Source organism: Cryptomeria japonica, chromosome 7, assembly GCF_030272615.1.
Source record: "Cryptomeria japonica chromosome 7, Sugi_1.0, whole genome shotgun sequence".
Taxonomy (NCBI): Eukaryota; Viridiplantae; Streptophyta; class Pinopsida; order Cupressales; family Cupressaceae; genus Cryptomeria; species Cryptomeria japonica.
In genome coordinates this window covers 441,401,544-441,425,166 of record NC_081411.1, presented here as the reverse complement: position 1 = coordinate 441,425,166, position 23,623 = coordinate 441,401,544, and the positions used below count along the sequence as shown (strand labels likewise).

Below are 23,623 nucleotides of genomic sequence, written 5' to 3'. Positions count from 1 at the left end.
CTTTTAAGAATTCTACTCGGATAAACTCATAGTTGCATGTTACATGTGGTAAAATAATACTTCATTAGCATTTTATATAAACTCATTGAATTCGCGTAAGCATCAACATTTAACAACCCTATCTTAACAAAAACGATGTGAACCTACCTTAACAGTATCTCTATAAATTTCTGTTTAAATGCATAAGGATTGCACTGTAGACAATAGGGAAAGCACAATTAAATCCTGGAGAATGTATATAATGTATATGATACTGTCTATTGAAATCGAATCACTATGAACAGATCAAATAATTGGGGTCTACCTATTACAAAATCTATAACAAACCCTCCTCAAATGCAAAATGAAACAGAAGCCAATCATCAGTAGCCAAAATTATATACAAAAAATATCAGTAAATGACATGAACAAACAAATTGAACTAACTCGCCCTTGCCCTAAACACTAAGAAAGAGTCTAAACAATCCATCTAGAGAAATCTCTCCTACAATTTAAATCTCATGTAATGAAATTGATTCCCTCAGAAGAGAATGAAAGCGAAGAATGCAATGACAGCAGTGAGAAAGGATGAAGCAACGGCCATGGAGGCCGCGCCTTTCTCAGGCATAGGAGTCGGCGCCGAAGCGTCCGCTGCAATCGCAACCCCAAAGTAAACAAAGGTAAGCATTACCACGTATGTGACAGCAACGGCAAATCTGGATGCTTCCATTTCTTGCAAGAATATATTGCTATAACAGTAAATCTCAACAATAAAACCCTGGATTGAAGCTCGAAGTTAGGATCCAAGACATCTACTTCAGAATTAAAGCCTAGACGAAATTACTGAACTCCCTTAAGCATTAAAGGCCTCTAAAATTATATCAGAGAGGTCACAAACCTAAAGTGTATACCGATCACGAGCAAATCCTGGTTGCAATAGCGATTAGCTTCAAACCCTGTGCAACAACCAAAAAGAAATTACTAAATTACTCAGTCGCGAGTTAAAATATAAAACTGCTTCCCATATACAAAGAGATGAATCTCATCACTGCAAATGCAACAGATCCAAAACCAACTCCATTAAACAGAAAACTAAACAACAAAGACAGTACATTCAGTACTCTCTGCTCAACTTTCGCTAAAATGATGAGTACTAAAAGCCTCCGAAATAGACAAACCATAAAAATTTATATAGTTTTCACCAGGACTGAAGAATCCCATCGCTCATTCAAAATAAAACTGATCTAAACTTAAAAAAGGCCCAGATATAAGCCATATTTAAAGGACAAAGGCACAGAAAGCTTATGAAAACTGAGAAAAAAAACGAACACATAGCTCAGATTTCCATCACACTGAGAAGAACAAAGATAGGCCATACTTCAATGATAAGGTTACAGAGAGCCTTTCAAATAAAAAACCTGTTCCGACAAAATAAAGTTGCTTCATGGAAGTCCTTGATTAGACTGCGAAACCCTAAAAATACTCCACAGATAAGGAAAGGAAATACCTGAATAAACTCCGGCGAAACCCTTGGTGAAGTCACCAAGTTAGAGGAAGAGGAAGAGGAAGATGAAGATGCAGAGCAAAGAAAAAGTGTGTGTCAGGGCACCCTCAAATAATGGACATAGGTAGTGCTGCCCGCTGCCCGTGGACCTCTCTTTGCCCGAGGTCATCCATCAGTCAATTATATCGTGCCACGCGTAAGTATGACGAAAGGCTACGTGGATCCAGTTGTAATGGTTCAAATATCAAATTGTGGGCCCCACCAGCAATTCTGTCGTTTCTATTGGTGGAGATATTTGGTAGCCCAGTGCCGGCCGGCTCTTTGTTTTTGAGTGGCCGGCCGTCATTTTCTTTCTTTTTAAACGCGTGTTAGAGTCAACATTAATTAGAGCTAGTTTTAAAATTGATGATGAGTATGTACAAATATATTGTTTTTTAAAGTTTAATGATTTTAGTATATTAGATGTCAAAGTCATGTATTGAAACTTTATGAAGATCAATAGGGGAAGCTTATCACTAGCTGTTATAGCTAATTTCGTGAACTCACATATTCTAAATGATACATTAGATTTTAACCAAAAAAATTTGGTTGTCTTGCATGTGATTTAGCTACTTAGCTATTGTTTTGCCCTTTTGGTAGTAATGATGCATGTTGTGGGACCCGTCATGCGCACACGGGTCAAAAAGTACACATTTCAAAGTGTTGCCTAATACCTGCTTAAAGATGTCCTAATAATCATCCTGCACTTAAAATTGTCAATACATATGCATAAATGCCCTAGTAGTGGGTACTAATAAAGGTGCACAAATGGATCAATTATGGTCCAAAAAAACTTTAAAATGAGATACTATGGGTACATGTAAAATTTATTCATGGACTTTTGCTTTTTTTTTTTTTAAGTTAGTAATTGAGGGATTGGGTGTGCAAGGAGTGAACGGTTATTGGAACGTGAATGGTAACTAGTGCTCTTCCCCTAGTAGTTTTTTGGATTAGGGGAAGCATACCAGTAGTGGATATAGCTAACTTCTCACACCTAAAACCCATAAACGGTACATCAGATTTTGATGGTTTTTTTTTGTCGTCTTCGTATGCGACTTTACTGCTTATAACTAAGGTTCTAGCTTTTGGGTAGTACTGATGCACACAATGGAATTCGTTATGCACAAAAGAGTCAAAAAGTGGTCATTTCAAAGTGTGGCCCGATACATAATGATCTTTGCGTCAATAGTAGTTCGGGAGACCACCAAAATAAAATTTAAAAATATCCAATTAAAAATTAAAATTAAAATTAAATAACACCTAATTCTAAGTGTTTATCTGTACATGGGCTTACTCACATTTTTCACTTTAATGTTATGAGTGTGGGGTAATTTAATCGTGGGTACACATTTTATGTCTACCCTTGGCCACGTACATAGCTTAGTTGGCACACATCTCGAATATTAATTGAACCCTAAAAACATCTCATTTTGGCGAATTTGGGGATTATTTTCCCCGTTATTTTCCTCCCACCATGGCCTTTGTGATGAACAAAGCTTCCTCACCGCATCCGCCTAAGTAACGCCCGCACATCCTTCCTCGGAATTTTCGGTTCAATGATGGATTTATGCTCCTTTGTACTTGCATTTTGCCTCTTTTTTTTCGTCATTTCTGTCAATAGTGTTGAGGATTTCATTTCAATGATCTCTGTCACTTTATAATGCGAAAAAGATAGATTAATGCCTTCTTTTATTCAAAACCCTTGACTTTTAATCATGAAATTTAATGGGAATATTGTTATGGTGATGAGGGTTTCATTTCAATGATCTCTTTCACTTTATAATTTGAAAATCATTACATAGAATGCAAAAAAGATAGATTATCGTTTGTTTTTATTTGAAATCGCTAATTTTTAATCATGAAATTTAAGGGGAATATTGTTATGGCGTTGAGGATTTCATGTCAACGATCTCTCTCACTTTATATTTTTAATATCATTACATAGAATGCAAAAAATATTAAATATTATATGCTTTTATTTGAAACGTCTGATTTTTAATCATGAAATTTAATGAGTATGTAGTTATTTTTTGTCATTTCTGACTTATCATTGTTGGCAATTTGGCATTAAGTTGTCATTGATGTCAACCGGTTTGGCAAGATTAAGAAGTGATGACCGATATGATGGCAATACACATGAGAGTGAGCAAACAGAAAGAAGGCTTATCGGTAAGGCATAAACCGTGATGAAGATTGGTCATGTATTATGAAGGCACAACAACTGGTGAACAAAACAGAAATGATAGTTGATAGTCATACCGATAATATAGGGTAAACCGGTAGTCAACCTGTGTCGACTAAGTATGTCAAACCAACATAGGAATCCAAGCAGAGGTGGATGTCGACAAGCTAACAATTGGATGCTAGGTGGAGGTACCACACAGGTCGATGGAGTGTGCAACAATATGTGAGCAAGTTGACTTTAATGAGGAACTTGCAAGTCACAGAGGTTGCCAGAAGATTGCGGCTCGAGGAAGGCAAGATGGAAAAGCAATTGCACTGATCTTGCAAGAAGATTTGATCTTCGTACCTGTTAGGTCAAGTAAACAGCAAAGCCATTAATGGTGAGTGATAGAAAAATGCAGAAAAGCATGGTGCAGACCTCCAGATTTAGAAAACGCACATTGGAATGTGAAGTTCGGCTGGTGATTGATCAATGTCATAAAGACCATATCCCTGAAAAGCAGATCGAATAAAAAGAGGATTTGGATTGAGATGGAAAAGGAAAACCTAACACGACAATGTTTGAATACATTCTTAGCGGGAATCCATGATGATAAATATAGAAGCTCGAAACAGAAGAGATTGATGCTTGTTGTATACACATTAAAATTGGCTATGAGCGATTAAATAAATATTATATATTTATTTAATATTTATTATTCTATTAAATAGTTAATTTGAAAAGATTAATTTATTTAATTCATTTCGTGTCTTTCTATTAATTAATTTAATTGAAATACTTTATTAATTAGTTCATCTATCCTATTCCTCTGATTAATTAAATATCTAATATTTAATTATCCTTCTAATCAAGTTAATTGAATATCTAAATATTTAATTATATCCTTCAATCAATTAAATATCTAATATTTAATCGTTATTCTCCTATCCTATAGTCTCAAATATAAAATGATTTCTTATATTATTTAATCCCTCTTATCCAACTCATCCTCCATCTCCACTTCATCTTCCCTTTGCCAACTCATCAAACATGTGGCTAAGTAAATTAATATTTCTTAAATATTAATTCATCATTTATCTCCAACCTCCAAATTTAATGAATATCGTGTACGTACACATATTTCATAACCTCCTTCTATATTCTCTCCAACACCCCTATATCTTAGGAAGGACTTGAGTCCACTTGTCCTCTCATGCCTAAATCTTCTCCAACCATCCCTAGATTCCCTTAGCCAACAACCCAGTCAAGGTGAGATGAGTGACACTTGTCTTCTCCTTCCCCCTTTCTCTCAACCTTCACCTTTGCTCACAACCATCAAAATTTGCAAATCTGATAATGACCATTGATCCGAGCCACATAATCTTATCCTCTCAAGGTCTATAAAATCAAGAGCTTCAGTTGAGAGAGAGTTAGTCTTCAAGTTGCTTTTCAAAGCCAGTCATTTGTAAAACTTATGCATCCGTGAGTTTTAATCTTGAAGCAAATAGCAATTATCATTTTAGCATAATCATATAGCATAATCATTTTAGCATAATCATGTAGAATTGCATATCATAGCATTTGTGAACTATCAGTTATCAACCCATTCTTCATATGCCATCTTGGAAGCTATCAGTGCTTATCTGAGAGCACACCATCTACAACCAGGAACAGTGGAGTTAGGACACAATGAGACATAAACCATGAAGGTAATATTAGTATTTTTATTTCATATGTATTTCATGTAGTTTCATTGGTTGAGTTTGGATTTCTTGTAGCATTTCCATTGGTATTTTGTGAAACTAACTTGTTGCAGGTAGCATTCTGAGGATGAAATTCAAGTCGACACATTTTGGCGCCCACTGTGGGGCTCATGGACCTCGCATATACTTTTAAAAATCTCGCAAAAGTAAAATTAATGCATTTGTAATGCAGATTCACACATGTGTGAATTCTGACAACGCTTTTGTTCAATAGGTTAGCGCATTTGCATCTCAGGTTAGTGCATTTGCGTTGTAGGTTAACGCATATGTCATGTAGGTTAGCACTTTTATCTAAAAATCTGCGCATTTGCATTACAGGTTAACACTTTTGTCCTCTAGGTTAACACACTTGTTAAAGAAGTCACACTTTTGAGTCCACAGAGCAACGCTTTTGTAGTGTATATTAGCGCTTTTGCTCTGCAGATTAGCGCTTGAGGTGAAAGACAACACATGTGTTAGAATAGCGCTTTTGTTTGCAACTGACATAATTTTCTTGCAGGTCCGAATGTCCCAGAACTAAAAATTTTCAAACTACTAACATGCATGTGCAGGATTGTGTTTAAGGCAAATTTTATGCATTTCCTCACCTGGTTAATTAAAAGCCTTACTTTGGAAAGTAATATATCATGTCTTGCTCATTTAGTCTAACTAAGGGGATAAATTGACATCATGCAACTTGCATTTTCAGTAACTTCTCTAAAATAGTTGCACGTAGACTTTTAAAAAGGCTAAAATAAACACCATGCTTTTTGGAGCGACATCTCCAAATAGAGGATAGATCACAATTGCTATGGAAAGTTAAACCGAACACTTATATTCTGTGTCTTGAAAGTGGTAGGTATATGCTCTCCCCTTAATTGGGTGATCAAAAAGCCAAACCCACTCGTTTATGCTTTCTTTACTTTCAAGCAATTAAAATCTTTTAGAGGGCTTGCCTTCTCGAGCTCCCTTGAAGGGGCCAGTGAGAAGGGAATGACCCAAAGTGGAAACGAGCTAATACCGAGTCCTTCCAATCCACTCTAAATAAATCATGTTTGTGACGAAAGTCACAAGCAATATGTGCTGATAAGTTCATACCGACACTATGTTTCCCCATAAACCCTATGGAGTGTAACCTCTATAGGTTGGGAACCTTCTGTATTTATAGAGATGAAAGTGCCACATGACAGGAAGCCTTTATTAAGAACCACTTGTACTAGTTGCCAAAATCCTTCTAATTGTTGGCACAGGAGGTCGGACCTCTGAAGCGGCTCACACACATACAGTTCTTAGTAGAGATATAAAGTTTGCCATGGGGAATTTTCATGGAAACTGGTGCTTGGCTGACCCGAAGAAGTGAGTGTCGAGGGTGGACACAGTGGGGTCAAGCATCTAAATATCCCCTTTGAATAGCGTAGCCTCGGGGGAAACCCCATGTGAGATTCAACAATTATTGTCTCAGCCTGCCATAGGATTTGTACTTGCTTGTGTATTTTGTTTATTAAACATTGTGTCTTCTATGTCTGTAACATGTTCCAAATGGTCAAAAATTGAAGAAAAATTATCATCTACGAGTGAGCAAATATCCACCAAATTGCTGAAAAAATTGATCAAAAGGGTAATACAAAGGCTTTCCAACATTTGAAACACCAAATCAAACTAAAGTGTCAAAACATCAGTATCAAAATACTTCTTGAGTAGATTTGTCTCCAAACCATCACGTATTTTCAAACTAGCTCAACAACTGGGTCACTAATCCAACAGGGTATTCCCAAAAGGTTTCTATAAGCATAAACATTCAACAAGCTATTGATTCAAACATCTTAAGTGCAAAAAAACCAACATCATTGTCAAGTTTCTCATCAGGATATATCAAATCCTCTATCACGAAGCTTGGTCAATCCATCTTGTGTTCATAATCCTGGATATATCTTTCCTATTTTGAACCTAGATTATATCAAAATCAGAATTGCACCAACATTGGAATCAAATAAACTTGTGAACTATCATATGCTTATATGACTTTTAAGTATCACCTTAAGAAAAGAAAACCTAGTTATAAAGCTACTCAGAAAAGAATAAGATTCTTGTATATCAATCACAAGATCTTATTAAAACATAGGACATTCCTACACTGTTTTCGTCACTACTTACATGGCTGCGGTACAGAGTTTGACGAAGAAATTTTACAAGGACGTACTTTTCAACAAAGAGACACTTTATCACAACGAATAAACAATAGCGGTAAAATCAACAAAGCATATCTTCCTAAACCAATAATCACCTATTGACTTTGTCCTTTGGAAATTTCAATTTTTTTGAAATAATCACATGCCAGTTTGGACTAGAGCTCAATACAAACAACTGAGAAAACAACAAAAATAAATGGAGGAAGAAGATAATCCTACATTCCAAACTTTTGGGTATACCGCTATTGATGAAGAAGCAGTCAATAGCACCATTAGAGACCTTGAGCAAGATTTCAAATTTGATAGGCTAATGGAAAAAATGTTGGCAAAGCAAAAAGAGAAATATCTCTTGATTTTGGCAAAATCTGGAGCTAAACTACCACAAGACTTTAACATAGAAAGCTTGAAACAAGATGTGGAGGCAAGTAACACCCAAAACATAAATGATCCAAAAAACAAAGATATGAACAAAGAAAGTCATGAAGAGACAAGAAAAGAAAGGGATGACACAAGAAAAGAGCGTAGTGATAAAAGAACGTACGAAGAAACAAGGAGAAACTATGTGGATAATCTGTTGTTAAACCTTACTCAACAAATGCAAAATCTACAACAACAGATACAAGATATGCAGAATGGAACAAGCTCCAAGAAATATTCATTGGAAGATATCTGCCCGTATCCTTTTGATAAAAGCCTGAATATGATACCATTTCCACAACATTGCGAGATCCCTAAATATGACAAATACGATGGAAAATTTGATCCTCAGGATCACATTAGGGAGTTTTGTACTATGAGCATGGAATTTGCACACGATGAGACTTACTTGATGCGTTTTTTCCCTAGGAGTTTAAATGGACAATCAATGGAATGGTTTTCAAGATTACCATCCAGAATCAAATCTTTTGAAGAACTTGTGAATAGATTTATTTCACAATACTCCTACAATATAAGGAATGAGATAACAATGTTGGATCTATACAATGTTAAACAAAAGAATGGTGAATCTTTTATGGTCTTCTTACAACGATGGAAATGCATGTTTAATAGGTATCCAAGAGATGTACCTGATCAAGAAAAGATGGACATATTCATTGATAATATTATCAGTGAAATGAGTTATCGCCTAAAAATGCAATGTCCTCCCTCTTTCGCCAAGATGATTGAGAATGGTCTGAAAATAGAAGACGCGATGGTAAAGAAAGGAGAGCTAAAACTTTACAATAATTCCTACAACAACAACAACAATCACAACAACAACAACAACAACAACAACAACAACAACAACAAACCCAAGTTCTGGTCAAAGAATAGGAATGTCATCAATGGAGGAAATAACGACAATAGTGCTATGAAACAACAACCAATCTTTAATATATCATGTCAAATCTCAAACAATAACAATCAAGAAAGCAATAAAACCAAGTCTTTCTTCTCCAATCCTCGCAGGAAATTCACAAACATTGGAGAACCATTGGAATAAGCTTTAAAAACTCTTCTCACAAACAAACTGATTGTTTTACCAGAAGCAAGAAGTTATGAACCACAAGTCAAACCTAATTGGTGGAATGAAAATCATTTTTGCAATTACCATCGGAATAAAGGACACCAAACAAATGATTGTCAGAGATTGAAACACCTTATCCAAGATCTAATTGATAATGGAACTATCACAGTGGATAGCCATAAGACAAATGAATCACACCTGGCTTTCAAAACTCCACTTCTGAATTATGACAAAGGCGAACAATCCCAATTAAAAGATGACAAAGGAAAAGCCAAAGTAAAATACACTTATACATATGGTGATGTGGTAAATGTCATCATTGTTAAAGATAATCCACCTTCAGAGCCAATCAATGTCATTACGAGAAGCAAAGTATAGGTCACCTTTCTAGGTATAACAAAGGATTCAACATCCTCTTCACAACAATACAATTTAGTAGAGAAATTACAAAGAATACCTTCTCAAATATCAGGTTTAGAACTTCTCAAAGTTTCACCTATGCATAAGGAAATTTTGGAGAAATATTTAGTGGGAAAAACAGTTTCAAAAGACTTGGATGTGGATCAGTTCCAAAACATGGTGGGACACCTTATAGCTCCTCATTGCTTATCATTTTCTGAAAATGATGATGCGTCCTTTCAACATCCTCACAATGCTCCCTTACATGTTGAAGTCACCATTAATAAAATTCGTATCAAACGTGTACTCATAGATAGTGGAGCAGGCTTAAACATTTGTGCTTTAAGTTTGCTAAAAGCTTTGGGATATTCAGAAAATGCAGTGGACCCAAAGAAGAAAATAACCATTAAGGCTTATGATGAAGCAAAACGTTCTTCTAAAGGAACTGTTGTGTTACGAATAAAAATAGGACCAATGGAAATGAATACATTATGTCAGGTTTTGGATTTGAACCTCTCTTATAATATTCTTCTGGGAAGACCATGGATTCACAACATGCAAGCAGTTCCTTCTACATATCATCAATATGCAAAATTTCCTCATGAAGGACAAGAGGTCACTATAATTGCAGACTCTAGCCAATACTGCAATAATCTGAAGCCAACACAAGATGCGAGAGTTCCACATAACAGAGAATTAGTATATCCTACCAAAGAAATTCAAGAAAAGTTATGGGAAACCTTTGAGAAAAAACTCAAATTGAATGATGAAGGAATGGGGAAATATTCTTTGCATAATTTTCCACTTTCACCTAAGTCATATGGAAAGCCTACAAATATCCAATCAAAGACCTCAGAGAAATCAAAGGACATGTTTAACAGAGCATTTGTTAGAGCTGGAACACTTGAAGAAGAAACCGAAGACATAGACATTCTTGGTTGGTTGTACAAAGATGAAAATGAAACTATAGCAACAGTTGCAGAAGTCAACATTCCCATAGAGCAATATGGCAATGGTTATAAAATCATGCAAAATGGGATATGAAGGCAAAGGACCAATTGGTAAGCGACATCAAGGTTTTTCAGAACCTATTTGTCCTCACTCGCAATCTAAAGAAGATAAATTAGGACTTGGATATTCAAAACCAAATCAAAAGAACCAACAACCAAAGTGGAGAAAGAAATCAGTCTCTAAAGATGAACAATGGCAAGAAAAGCTACATCAAGCAGCAGAAATAGTAGCCAACAAGCAGAAACGAGAAGAACATGATAAACAAGAAGAGGAGATTGCAATCAAAAGAAAAGAAGAATCTTGTCAACAAGTTCAAGGAATACGAGCAAGTGCCAAATTTGAACAAGATATCCCATAAGCAGTAAAAATTGAGATGGCAGAAATCAGGGAACTTTTTGCACCATACAACATTCTTGTGTGGTATAGTGGTATAGTCATAGACAATGGTTCAGAGATAGATTCAAGTGAATATGAATGGGGTTCAGATGTCTCATCTAGTATATCAATTGAAGAAAAGAACGAAGAGCAAGCAATTATCACAAAGGAAGACTTGTCTATTACAAAAAAAAAGATGGAGTTAGAGAGAAGACAAGAAGAATTCAGAATTCAAAGAAAAGAGGCGTATGCAAAAAGGAAAGAGAATGAAAAAGACTAAGAAATAACGCCACAAGAAGCAAACATAGATATGAATCAAGCATCTAGAAATATCAGATCCCTACCAAATGAGGAGAAAGATGTACCAAGGTATGGTAGAACCATAGAAGAACTAAGAGGTAGTCAAGTAGGATTGACTATTAGTCCAGAAGAAGCTGAATTTGAAAGAAAACAAAAGCTAGCAAAAAATCCTCTATATCATGTACACAAGTATGTCAACTTCAAAATGCAAATGAATCTATTGAAATTAATCAAAAGGAAACTTGTAGTACTAAAGACGCGTGTGTTGATATAATCCATTCGTTTAAGGGACAAACGTCAAATGAAGAGCCACTGGAGTGTGAACTACAAAATGCCAACACTAATTTTGTTAGAACTAATTGGAGAACACTTGGGAGAGACTGCCCTCAATATTATTCTATCTATGACATCACCTATGCTATGCCAAATTATGACTATTATGTCATGAACCTTGAAGCACCTAACAATGACGATGACTATGACTTACCTCTTCTTTATCCATAACTGATTGATTGGGATAATCTAGAAAACCTTGAATTAGATGTCTTTTCCAATGACCATGACTTAGCTATGTATATTAATGCTGCCGAACCCATAACACCTAAGATATCTTCCAATGAGGGATCAAGTAACATTTCTTGCAGTCATGAGAATGCCAAACTTTCCAATCGCAAAATTGAAATAAAAAAAGGAAAAAGACCTACTGTTGAAAACCATTTCATGGCAACACTAGATCAATCAAAAGAAAAAATAAAGGACATATCTGATGGTGAAAACCTCTTGGAGGTGCCAGAAGATGGAAAGTTTGACATCCTCTCTGCATATTTTCAAGAGAGATCTGCTATTCTAATAGAACCAATAGAAGAAATAAACATCGGTACATCAAAGGATCCCAAGATACTTCATTCTACTGCCTCATTATCAAAAAAAGAGAGGAAAGAATACATAGAATTCTTCAGACAAAGACAAATAATTTTTTCTTGGTCCTATACAAACATGCCAGGACTTAATCTAGATCTTATAATGCATCATCTCAATGTAGATTCAAAAGCAAAACCAGTCAAGCAAAAGCTAAGGAGGACGCATCCACACATCGCGCTTCTCGTCAAAGCTGAGCTAAAGAAACCTTTAGAGGCGGGTTTCATAAGACCTGTTGCCTATCCAGAATGGGTTTCAAGAATTGTACATGTCAAAGCCAGATAAAAGCATAAGAGTCTACACTGATTTCAGAGATTTGAACAAAGCATGCCCCAAAGATGATTTCCCACTACCCAATATTGATATAATTGTGGACTTATCAGCAAGGCATGAAATGTTTTCATTAATGGATGGCTTCTCAGGATACAATCAAATAAGAATCACCCTTGAAGATCAAGAAAATACAATATTCACCTATGCATGGGGTACTTATTGCTGGAATGTTATGCCATTTGGGCTTAAGAATGCATGAGCAACTTATCAAAGAGCTATGACAACAATTTTCCATGATATGATGCATACATTTATGGAAGATTATGTAGATGACATACTTGCAAAATCTCATACAAGACAAGAACATTTCAATATCTTGTGCAAGATCTTTGATAGGCTAGAAAGATATTAGTTGAGATTAAATCCAAAGAAATGTGCATTTGGAGTAACCTCTAGAAAACTTATTGGGTACATTATATCAACTCGTGGAATTGAAGTAGATCCTGAAAAGGTCAAAGCCATCATGGAAATGGAGTCACCCAGGAACATAAGTCAATTGTGATCGTTACAAGGAAGATTGCAATCAATTAGAAGATTTGTATCTCAATTAGTAGATAGATGTCATCCATTCACTCATCTTTTACATAAGAATGTTCCATTCAAATGGGATCAGAAATGTGAAGAGGCTTTTATGTAAATTAAAGAATATCTCATGAATCCTCCAGTACTGGTATCACCAATCAAAGGGAAACCATTGTTACTCTATATCTCGACTACAAATGTATCATTGGGTTCTCTCTTAGCACAACATGATGAAGAAGGAAAAGAAAGAGCAGTGTATTATGTCAGTAGAACACTTGTTGGATATGAATTGAATTATACATCAATAGAGAAGACATGTCTAGAAGTTGTCTTTGCAACTCCAAAGATGCAACATTATATGCTGACTCATTCTGTGAAGCTAATAGCAAAGATAGATCCACTAAAGTATTTACTGAACAAGTCAACTTTGACAGGAAGACTGGCCAAATGGGTTATGATATTGAGTGAATTTGATATAGAGTATGTTGATCGAAAGGCTATCAAAGGATAGGTCATAGTTGATCAATTAGTTGAAGCACCTTTACAAAATGACATGCCTTTGCACATTGAATTTCCTGATGCAGATATTTTGATAGTAAGTACAAACTTTTGGGAATTGTACTTTGATGGTTCTTATACACAATATGGACCAAGCGCATGAATTTTATTCATCACCCTTCCAGGACATACAATTCTAAAATCATATAGACTAGGTTTCCATGCACAAACAATACTACAAAATATGAAGCATTAACTATTGGGCTCAACATGGCTATTGAATGGAGAATCAAGGAATTACATGTCTATGGTGATTCACGACTTATCATCAACCAAATAAATGATGATTATCAAACTAAGGATGACAAGCTCATGCCCTACAAACAACTGATAGAAAATTTTAAAGAACACTTTGAAGCAATATCATTCATTCAAATCCTAAGAAATGAAAACAAAGTAGCAGATGTAATGACTACAATAGCATCTCTCTTATAGAATCAGGAGAATCAACAACATTATGAATTCCTCATGGAAGATATCTTAACCCCTAATATTCAATCCCAACATGCCTACATGATTTTCCATATATCGAGAACCAACCAATCCTTATGCAACCAAACCTATTAGTACTTAAAAGAGAATATCCTTCCTCCTGATCTATCCCGCAATCAAAGAAGAAATTTTATCCGCCAGTCATCCCGTTATACTATTATTGCTGATACCTTATATAGGCGAGGTCTAGATAGCACTTTATTGAGATGTCTTGAACAAGATGAATCTAAGAAAGTTCTTAACGAAGTTCCCGCGAGTATTTGTGGCACACACTCAAGTGGATTAACACTGGCTAAGAAACTTCTTCGTATGGGTTACTATTGGCCTTCTATGGAGAGAGATTCATTCACATATGCTAAGAAATGCAAACAATGTCAGATCCATGATAATCTCATCCACACACCAACATAAGAATTGTATCCTATGGCAGGATCATGGCCATTTTCTCAATGGGGCCTTGATTTGGTAGGTAAGATAAATCCTTCATCCTCTAATGGACATAAGTTATTTTTGACTGCTACTGAATATTTCACTAAATGGATTGAAGTAGCACCTCTAACAAAAGTGACAGGAAAACAAATATCATCATTCATTTTAAATTATATAATCTGTCGCTATGGAGTTCCTATGACCATTATCACTGATAATGGAAGACCATTCAAAAATCAAGATGTGAAGGAGCTATGTGAACAATTTTATATCCAACATAGGTTTTCTACTCCATATTATCCACAAGGAAATGGTCAAGCTGAGGCATCAAACAAGACTATCTTGAAAATCTTAAAGAAAACAGTCAATGAAGTTGGAAAAGATTGGCACGTTCAGCTAAATCCCGCTCTTTGGACATACCGAACCAGCATCCAAACACCAATAGGGGCAACTCCATATTGCTTAGTCTATGGATCAGAAGCCATATTACCCATCGAAGTAGAGATACCTTCTCTACAGGTTTCCTTGAAAGGTCTTATACCAGAAGAAGAAGAACACGTCTCTAGACTCCAAGAACTTGAGCTGATTCAGGAATGTTGCCAAAATGCAATAGATCATTTGAAAGTATATCAACAGAGGATGGCAAGAAGTTATAATCACAGGGTCAAACCACACATTTTTCAAATTGGAGATATAGTTCTAAGGGAGAATCCAAGAAATCAACAAGACTGAGAAAAGAATGGTAAAGTTGAACTAAATTGGCTAGGACCTTTTGTCATAGTAGTAGTATTTGGATTAGGAGCATACAGGTTATCTACCCCTGAAGGTGATTGGTTTGATGAACCTATCAATTCTATTCATCTCAAGAAGTTATATGCTTGAGATATAGAGTCCTGAAAAAAATCAATAAAAAGTATAAAAAGTCCTGAAAAAAATAATAAAAAGCATATAAAGTCCTGAAAAAATCAATAAAAAGCACAAAAAGTCCTGAAGAAATCAGTAACGAAAAAAATCAGAAAAGCAAGAAAATCCCTAAAAAGTATAAAACAACAAAAATGCAATAAATTTAGATAGTGAAAACCTGGTAAACATGTGCTATCTAAAAAGTGAGTTCTTCCATCTATGAGATCGCTTTTCCCACCAATCCACTCCATCCTATCGCATCTATCGCTGCCATCTATCTTATCTCATCCATTCCATCTTTCGCATCCATTGCTCTGAACCATTAGCAGAAAATATGCATCTTACCAACAGTTATCAATCTTTGACATACTTGTCGTAGTCACTATATAATCAGAATCGATCAATCTGCATTTGTATCCCGCCATGGTTTGGATCTTGATCAATTCATACATCCATAATAAATTTTTGTTTCCATTGTGGGCAAAATCCTAAATCCTTTTGCTAAGGTGATCTTTTGAATCTTTAAAAATCTAAAACATTTGGAAACTTAGAAAAACCAAAAACACCTAGGATTTTGAAACAGATAACGAGCAACAAAGCAACAAAAATCAAGGCATCTCATCAACAACTGAATCGTGAAACTCAGAAAAGGAAGAATCAATCAGAGAGTAATAAAGGATTATCAAAGATCATTCATCAAGATGATTATATCAGTTAATGACCATAAGAACATGTGAATGACATACAAGATCCAGTGTTTATATCTTGATTTTATTGCTAATCATGTACTCTATGTGACTCAAAGATGTCCATGACTAGAGAAGCTATGATAGGGAATGATTATTTTTCTTTGATTCCTATCTGTGGTTTATCTCTTATTAAGGTATGTACTTGTCTCAAGATATGATCGACAAAAGATCAAGGAGGACGTTCCAAGTCATGCATGAAAGGAGATAATCCATGTCTATTTTGCAAGCAATACTTAGGTCAACTTGGTCCATTATATCAAGTTGCTTGTATTAACTTGCTATATCAAAATCCATGTAAGAAATACTCAGGTAATCTTGAATCTTTATGTCAAGTTGCTTGTATTTTCTTACAACATTTTAAAGCTCAATGATGAAATCAAGCACTGTTACAAGATAACATATGAAGAATGGCAATATGATTTTTAGTTAGATCATTTTAGCTCATCATTCGTTTGCATTATAAGCATTCATTGTCAGTTGCATTATAAGTATTTCATTTCATTCACGGATCAACGGTATAAATAAAGATTGAGTATGCTTGGACAAACAAAAACAATTTGCATTTGATCATCATATGTGCATTCAGTTGCATTTCAACAATTGCATTAATTTGCATTCAATTAAGTGCATTTCATTAATCATGTAGTGTATCATCGTTATGATTTGCATTATCATTTCAGTTCATTTAGTTGCATCTTTGCACTTAGATTCATAATCATTATAAGCACCAAATAAAAAACATAAAAAATATTTAAATAAAATATTGCATAATCATTCATTTGCATTTCCATATAGATCATTGCATTATTTAAGTTAGTAATCATTTTCATTTGCATCCAAGGTCATCAAAAATAAAAAATAAAAAATAAAAAAAAACATTTATCATTGCATCATATAAATCATAATCATAAGGCAAGGAAAGACAATCATCATCATATTATCATTCATCTAATCGTTGCATCCATATAATCAATGCATATAGATCATCATAAAATAGAGTAACATGTATAATAAAGATCATCATCATATAGAGTCCATGTCTGCATATAGATCATCATAAAATGATAAAAGTCCAAGTATACAATGATATCACATCAAAAGTACAAGTGCCTCATCAATACAAAGTCAAGTCACAATTGTCCTGTACCACTACCACCTGACTCTATCTGTCTCTGTGGTTATGGGCGAGAAGATCCTGTAGATGCTTGTCTCACACAATCACCACTCCTCTAAGGAGGTCCCATGACTCCACCACTGCTAGTATCCATCAAAATGGTGGTATGATAACTACCTTCTCTCTGGCTCTCTGCGACTACCTCCTCATATAGTCATCGCCAATGGGAAGTCTCCTTCCCGGCCCGAACTAGTGCTCTAATAGTGTCAGCTGAAAGAGTACCCGATCCAACCTGCTGAATATGATCAAGAAGGCCCTAAGTATCCTGCTGTCTCCTAACAACTCTATCCCTCTCAGCCATGAAATTCTGTACCTGTGCTTGAAGCTGATCAATTTGTGCTCTAAGACTATCAATGGTATCCTGCTCTGGTATATCATGCTCTGGTGCATCCTACTCTGGTGCATCCTGTTATGGCACATGAACCCCAATCCCCTCATCTCCACCTCCCTGTCCACCTGCTAGAATCTCAGTCTGAGTAGCTCTCAAAACCCATCATCTAATAAGTGGAACATGATCCTCTGGATCCTCATCATCTCCACCATGAGCTGCGATAACCCTAGGGTCTGGCTGAATCTACCCAAAATCAATGCCTCTTCCACAACCCCCATCTAGTCTAGTCACCATGCCTCCTCCTGTCGATGGCAACCCTCTCGATGATCTCATCCCTGCCCTACTAGTATCCCTCCCAATCCATCCAACATCTCTCTCACCCATAGGACATGGTCTCCCAATCCTACCGACTGATCCAAACGGTCCTCCACGGACTCTCAAATGACCTCCTCTCCGTCCCAGTCTCCTACCACCACCACCACCATCCCCACCCTCATCTCCATCTCCATCGACCTCCTAAGCAACTCTAAGCTCTCGTTTCTGTCTCTATCTCCTGACACCTGGATCATGTGAATCATCATCCTCATCTCCTGAGTTGGGAGGAGGATTTGCTAGATCAGTAATACGAGGACATGGATGTGCTAGTATATACTGAGCATACTTTGCAGTAACACCAGGGTCAAGAATGTGCAATCTCATATCATAAGCCACTCTCGGAGTAGCAAGAAAATCTGTGTGAGCAATCTCAAATGACAAAGAAGGTCCCTAATCTCAGCTATCTCTTTACCACCGAGCATATATTGTGACACCAGTAGGCAGAGGCTGAATGATACCAAACTATCTAAGAATGTGACTAATCAACTGTCACTCAATAATGTAAGGAGTCTGACCAATGAGATATCTACTCCGCATAATAAATGGTAATGTCCATGCATCATCCATCCATGGCTCACAATCAACATATGGTCTCTAAGTAATATTATCCAATGAATCAAGCATCCAACGCCAATACTCCATCTTACCCAACTTATGCTGAGTAAGGATACCTGCATATAGATACACATATGGCTGCCTCTCTCCACAAATTCTATGATGAATAGGTCGAGTGATAGAAATGTGCTCCCAACACCAGATCTGCAAAAGTGTGCATCCTGTAGACAAACTAGCACTCTCATCATACACCACCTAATGAATATCATGATATAAATGTGCAAGCATACAAATACCCCAAGCATATCGAGTTCATTGCTGCATCATACTCTGAAGAATCTCACCCCATCCAATAGCAAAACCTCACGATCACCTATTAGGACAAATGAATCCTCCAATCAAACCAACAAGAATCACAGGGAGAGTCTCGTAATACATAACCATATCCTCCTATCAAATCTCTCCTCTAGAGATGCTCTCATCAACAAAAACAACTCTACAAGCCTCTGTCCCAACATGATCCTGAAAATCATATTGCACTAACTCGTCGATCACTGGGATGTGCAGAATCCTATAGACATCCTCGAGCGTCACACTAATCTCACTCGTGGGCAAGTGGAAAGTATTATGCTCACTGTGCCATCTCTCGGCTAACACCGTCAACAATCCTCTATTATGGATAATCTCAGGCATCTATATGTCTCACCTCTTCTTGTGTCAGCTCTGACACTAAATGACGTACCGTCGGGAATTTCTCCCGATACTGGAGAACATCAAGTTTCTCCTAATACTGGAGAACATCAAGTTTCTCCTGATACTGGAGAACATCAAGTTTCTCCTATTTACCAAGATAATTAGATCAATAATCACTTATCTATCTATCAAATCAAAGCGATTGCTAATCTATCGAATCAATCAAATTAAATTGAAGCAACTTAAGCTATCAAATCATTTTCAAACCTATCAATCATGGTTTTCTATCAATCACTGAGTTAAATCAAAACTCTGCTAAGCTCTTACATCAAAAACTAAATCAGTTTCTTTGAGATAATCTAACCAATCAAATCAAATCGATCTATCAAATGACATCAATCAATCAATCAAATCCCTATTCATCATACATGTGCATCAAACACGTTAAATGTAATCAACAAAGTAATTTTTTGCTTTTGCATCTATCAAAGACATTCATTTAAAGCATATGTGCTAACCTTTTCAACAAACACACTAACCCTAAGCACGTATGCATGAAACATGCAAAAGCGCTACCACACAATGCATATGCGCTAACAAACAAAACATAAGCGCTGACCGATGTGTTGACAGGTGTTTTGACACACTCACCAACAGTTAGGTAGTTTATGCAAACACTCACCACCTCTCCTAAAAAGTAACGACTCTGGAAGAACTCACTACTCCAAGGTCTCTATAGTCGGGTCTTGATGGTGATGGGCAACTTAATGGTTGATGTGGTTATACCTATAAAGGGGCTTGCTGGTTAGAACTAAATCTCACTGGTTATGGATAACTGTACTTCCTCTCTTTTTGTATTTTATGGTTTAAGATTCTCTGGGAAATAAAATGCGAAGCGTAAAGGGAAACAAGAAAATTACAATAAAGACCAATATAATGACAACTTAATGAACTACTCAATTAGTTCCCTGCAATCCAAGCAATTATCAAATATTATCCAAATTAGCATTCAACAACAGACCTCCAGAAAATCTGCAAAATCATCAATTTCACAAGTCTATGGAAATAAAATCATCAACAATATGGCCTATCACAATGATTCTCATACACCACTAACGTGCGCAATATGATTCATAAAGTGATAAACAAAAAGATTAAACCACGTTGCTAACTCAAAATAATAGACGTTACCAAATTACACAGAACAATTTGGTAGAATATAAACGTAGATCAGGCAATCTACAAGCTTCTTTTCATATTAATCTCCATGAATATATAAAAAAAATAACTTAAACTTCTTAATCAATTTGCAAAATATTCTAAAATCTCTAAGTAAGCCACAAATCATCAATTTGGGACCCTTACAAATGAATCTAACTTCTCAATTTATAGAAGTTCTTTACCCTACTATCTAGGAAATAACCCTATCCTAAATTAAGAACTGAAACTAGGAGTTGCTGTTAACCTGCAAGTTTCCGCCTTGACACTCCACTTAACAACTACAAACTGGGGATTGCATGAGCACTACGAAGACCTTGCTGGGTGAGCCACATTTTTGTAATCATGTAGAATTTCTCCCAAAATTGGAACTCGAGTAGGAGCTGCAGGTTAAAATACAAAATTAAAGCTTTGCCTTATTTCTTGGTAAAAGCTTTTTAATTTTCAATTATACATGCAACTGCTTGGACTAGAGGATTAGCTACATGCTTAATTCTAAATTTATACTTCTTCAAAACCTCATCCGCATGTGTTCCCTATTCCTCTAACTCCTTCACAATGTCCGCCACCCCCTGACATTGAGTAATCCTATATGTGTATCTGTCCATAAGGGCGACATCAAACTGGGCCGCGGGTCCTAGGTGTTGTGCCTCATATGCATCCCACTGATTGAAAACTTGTTGCTGGTCCATTATCCCCGTATCAGTTATTCTGAGGCCAAAAGGTCCTAGCATATTCGTTACAAAACTCTCGTATGACAAAATTTCCCTGAGGAGAGGGTCCCGAATCTCAATCATATCCTTGATATACTGCTGAAACATTTGAATCTTCAGCTCCAAAATGTATGCATAAGACTGTAAGTTTTTATAGCTGTTGCCTCCTAAGAGGTCTTCTTTTATTACCATCTCTTCTCCTAGCCGCAATATCCTTTTCAAAACTCAGAATTGTTTATTGAAAGCATTTGACTTACACTCCCATTGTGTGGAACAGGTTGCCAAAGCTCCACCTGCCTGTACTGCCTTACGGTATATTTCTACTTTATTTTGCAAGAACAACCCAATCTTAGCCACATTTATCTGGGTCCAAGATTTAGTGGCATCAACCACTCATCTCACCTCTACTAGTGCCTTTACTTCTCCCTCTGACAGTGATGAGGTTGAAGGTAGGTCATTAGCTCTATAAGAGTCCAGAGGTTTACTCATTTCGATTAGGAGCTGTTTATATTGCCCAAGTTGCACCTTAAGCTCCATATTGGAAGTGTGCTCCTTTTCAACGTGCCCTCTGACAACACTTATGGCTAGCTCCAAAGTATCTAGCTCTCCCCACTTGGTTTTCTTACCCAAATTTACCTGGGATATTTGATACTTGGGAGAAAGCTATCCTTCAACTTCATGTGGAATTGCCACATCTACAATCACCTCACCGAAATCCATTTTTGACAAATGATGGATGGTTTTTAGCTTTTTATCCTTTGGTGGTTCCTTAGTGATTACTTGTTGTAGAGTGACCTTTGGGAGTTCTGCTTTTCTCTTTTTCTTCCCGAAGGTAAATTCCAGCCATTATGGTATATCTACATCTTTATCACCCTGATGTGACACTATATCTACAGTTATGACATGAACCTCTATTTGTTCCTTTGCTTCCATTTGTCCAGGGTCTTGAGGAGGTATAACTTGATGAGATAAATTGGCTTGAAGAGTTTGTTGTTTGTGCAACTCTCCTAGTTTGCCATTGACCTCCTCGTTGAATGCCATTTCTTCATCACCTAGCTCTGTTTCCCCTTGCCCGGCTGCTATATCCTTAAGAAGGTCCTCTTGATCTTGAGGAGTTAGAATCAATCTCTCATTCAATATGTCTTTTGCCTCATCCCCTTCTCATTCTCCTTCTAGTGGCCGTTGTTGCTCAAGATCCTCTTCTTCCTGATCGGAATCAAACTCTATGTTTCTAACTTTCATTCCTTCAGTGGTGGATGTGAAGCCTTGCACTCCGGGCTGCCCTGCGGATATATTAACTAATGGTGGTGTAGGAGCAGTGGTGCCTGGAGCATTTGTGGCTCCTATTGAAGGTGGCTGAGCGGGTATCTCCTCAATAGCTTCTACGTTCTCTTCTTGTTCTTGGGTACCCTCTCCTTCAGTGCTCCCTATAGCTGTCCTTGGTGGAAGAACTTTGGCTAGTGGTACCGCTCCTAATCTGTTGGTCACTCCCAGGTCTGCAGCCTTTTTCAACAGTTTCGACTCCCTCATCTTCTCTTGGAGTTTCTTCAGTAAGTCCTCAGTGATTTCTTGAGGCTTGTCTTCTTCATCTAGGTCGGTGGACGTATTTTGCCTCGAGGCTGACCTTGTCTTTCGAGCGTACTCCTTATGGCCTCTTGACTGAGGTACCCCTAAGGTGGATTCCTTTTGTTTTGTCTTCGAGACGTTGGGCCTTACCCTCTGGCGTAACCATTGCTTGGTCCCGTTGATGACTATTTGGGAGACCTTTTCCATATTTGTGTCTTCGCTTGCAGACCATTTTACTGGGGAGAGGGGCCTCTTATCTATCCCTGATTCCCTATAAACTGGATCAAGTAACTCTCCATCATCCCTTAGGTCTTTAGGGAGGTTAGTCTCAATCCCAAAATATCTTACCTGTGGCACAGATAATCTATGGTATCTCTTCTCCCTAACCTCAAAACTATCTTGCAGGTTGGCCCAAAAGTCCTCCAAGCTAGGCTTGTGCCCCTCATATGCCTTCGACATAGCTTGTTTAAGTTTCCCGTAGGGATCATAGAACTCCCTAGCATGGTCATACTCCTTAAAGTTCAAATCCTGAAGTTCTTGTTCTGCTAACTTTTCCACTTGTATTTTAGAACAGGCAAAGTATCCAATAGATACTGAGAAATTGATACCTGTTTTATGTTTTGAGGACAACAATGACTAGAGGCCCACAAGCTGCCTCACATACTCCAACAAGATTATCCTATCATTACAGTACCGGGGCAGGAGTATTGCGTTACCTGTGAATTCGCTAACCCTGATGTAAGTAGAGCGTGAGTTTTGGATAAACCAACATGCCCACTCTCAGATGATAGCCATGGCCTCCGGGCTAATCCGATATCCTACATCTCTCATCAATTTGATTATTATCAGAAAGATGAAAGCATCATTAACTCTCTTCAAGTGAGT

General features: G+C 36.8%; 1 long non-coding RNA gene across 1 annotated transcript; it reads right to left on the bottom strand.

The window, feature by feature from the left end:
• Nucleotides 1-208: 208 nt before the first annotated feature.
• On the bottom strand, nucleotides 209-1,620 carry LOC131030433 (uncharacterized). Its single transcript, XR_009358561.1, has 2 exons — nucleotides 1,487-1,620; nucleotides 209-935 (listed from the first exon to the last, which is right to left on the bottom strand). It is a non-coding gene; the product is annotated as an uncharacterized LOC131030433 (long non-coding RNA).
• Between the last annotated feature and the right edge of the window lie 22,003 nt (nucleotides 1,621-23,623).